This window comes from Nicotiana attenuata, unplaced genomic scaffold (genome assembly GCF_001879085.1).
Source record: "Nicotiana attenuata strain UT unplaced genomic scaffold, NIATTr2, whole genome shotgun sequence".
NCBI lineage: Eukaryota > Viridiplantae > Streptophyta > Magnoliopsida > Solanales > Solanaceae > Nicotiana > Nicotiana attenuata.
The window spans coordinates 154346-157003 of record NW_017670778.1 but is presented as its reverse complement, the minus strand read 5'-3'; positions in this window follow the sequence as shown (position 1 = coordinate 157003).

The following is a 2658-nucleotide window of genomic DNA, read 5'->3' as shown; positions in this document are numbered from 1 at the left end:
CTCGGGGTGGTTTCGGATGGTCAACCGGACCATTTTTGGACTTAAAGATTGCAGGTTCAGCTATTTGTGTTGCAGAAAAAAATTGCTCTTCGCGTTCGCATGGGTGATGTCGCGAACGCGTAGAGGGAATTTGAGGGCATGGAAATTTGGTCTTCGCGTTCACGTGGCATAGGGTCGTGTTCGCGTAGTTCTGAAAGGCGAAGCATCGCGATCGCGAGGTTGTTTCCGCGATCGCGTAGAAGGAAGTTGGGCCCTGAGTTTTTTGTTCATCGCGTTCGCGTGCTTGGGGACGCGTTCGCGTAGTTGAGGCTCCTGAAGGTTCGCGTTCGCGGGTTGGTCACCGCGTTCACGAAGAGTTAATATTGGTCAATGATTTTCTGTTCATCACGAACGCGGGGTGTTGACCGCGTTCGCATAGAGTAAAATTTACCTGGGCAGAAGGGTTTTTATATTATTTCATCCGCGAAGTTTGGTCCATTTTCCTCCATTGTTGGGCACCTTGAGAGCTTTTAAAATTGAAGAGGGTTTCGACGGGAATTGATTGGAGGTAAGTCCTATGGCCTAGAAACATCATTTTATTGAAGAATCAACCTTTAAATTCATGGAAATTAGAGTAAAATTGGAAGAACTAGGGCTTGACCTTTGAAATGAAAATTTGGGATTTGAAGGGTCAAATGGACTCCGATTTTGGTAAACGTGGTATGTATAGACTCGTGGCGAGATGAGGAATCCACTAATGTGAATTTTATAATTTTTCGAGAAGTGGGCCCGGGGCTCGGATTTTGCTAGTTTCGAGATTTTTGCTAATTTTCGATTGTTTTCGATTGGGTATTGTTCCTATAGCATATTGTGATGTATTCGCTCTGATTTTGTTTAGATTCGACGCGCGTGGAGCCGATTTGAGGGGCAAAGGCATCGCGAGCTAGAAATTTCACCGGTTCGAGGTGAGTAATAATTGTCACACCTCCTTTTTCTACTACACCACGGGGAGAGGGTATAATAAAGGGAGTTTTTCCAATTAAAGGACAATCGAAACGGAATTTGTTATTAAGAGATTCAGAGTCGCCACTTGGGAGATTTATGGTATCCCAAGTCACAGGTTGAATCCCGAATCGAGGAAAGGTTTGACTCTGTTTAATAGTCCGCGAACCAGAAATCCGAGTAAGGAATTCTTTTAACCCGGGAGAAGGTGTTAGGCATTCCCGAGTTCCGTGGTTCTAGCACGGTCGCTCAACTGTCATATTCGGCTTAAATTATCTGATTTCAAACAATTATGAACCTATGTGCAAATTTTAACTTTAACCGCTTTATTTAGTTATTTTTAAGGAAGATTTCAACGTTATTTAAAACATGTCTTGAACCGCGTCACATAAATGCACCCGCAGTCCGCAACACGTTTTATATAACATTGAGATTTGGATTTGGGTCACATAAATGCGCACCCGAGATTAGGAAAGTAAATTATTGAAATAACGCGCCTAAAGCGACTACGCGTTAGCAACTTTGCGAGGGCCATGAAAATTTTGCTAAATGGCGCGCCTCGATTTCTAAGGATAAAACAAAATTAGTTGAAACGAGGGCCATGCAATTGTCATTTTCTGTTCGGCACGGCACACCTCAATTTATTTTAAAAGAAAAGACTTGGATTTCACTAAGGCAAACTAAAGATGCTCCTACTTAAATCTAATTAGAAATTAGGTATCACAACCACGCCACGGGAACCGTACCCATAGCCGCGATCTACAACCAAATTCCAACTTCATACTCTCTCGAATATCCAACATACAAACAATTCTAGAAGAGAAAACTCCATTTAAACAAATACATTAGATAACAAAAAAACTTACATTACATTCATCATTGATAAATTACTTAAAGGAGCCAATTTGGCTAACAAGAAGCTACTGTTCTATTCAACTTTAATACCACTCCACATTAATTATACAAACTTAATAACTAAAACTCAACATTATACACTTATCAATAGAAAATAGAACCGAACAACAAAATATGAACCCATTTGGATCTAGCAACTTACAATACAAAGAAAACGACGCAAATCAGGGAACATTCATAATTTATAATTTAACAATGTTTAACTTTATCATGCTATCATCCATAGAACAAGTAGAGTAATGAAAAAGAGCAATAAAGTGAGCTAATAACAGTATAGAAGTAAAAAGAAGGAATCTGAACCTTTAATGCTGAATTTGATATGTATACAAAGGAGCTGCACCAAAAGAAACAAATGACACAAACTACTGATCGGAACACCGAACCAGCGGCGGAACCTCGAACGGAAGATCGGGACTCACAGCTTCGAGCGACCTTGCAAACATAGTGATTTAGAGGCTATTTTTATGAGGTTTGAAGGAGCTGATTCGTGGAAAATTTGCTGCATATTAGCAAAAAACAGGGGCTAATTTTCGATGCATTTTTCAGGCGTTCTCGGATGGTTTCGAGCTGGNTGGGGCTTGTATTTGGTGAGCCTTTTTCGTGTTAGTAGTTATTTATAGGTGCGTAGGTAAGTTTTTGGTAGGAAGTAAAACGTGGGGTTGTTTTAAGGGGTGCTTAAAAAGGGACGGCACTACAGTTGCGTCTTCATGACTTTCTGGAATTGAAGCACCACGTTTTTGCCTAGATATTGCTGCGCCTTTT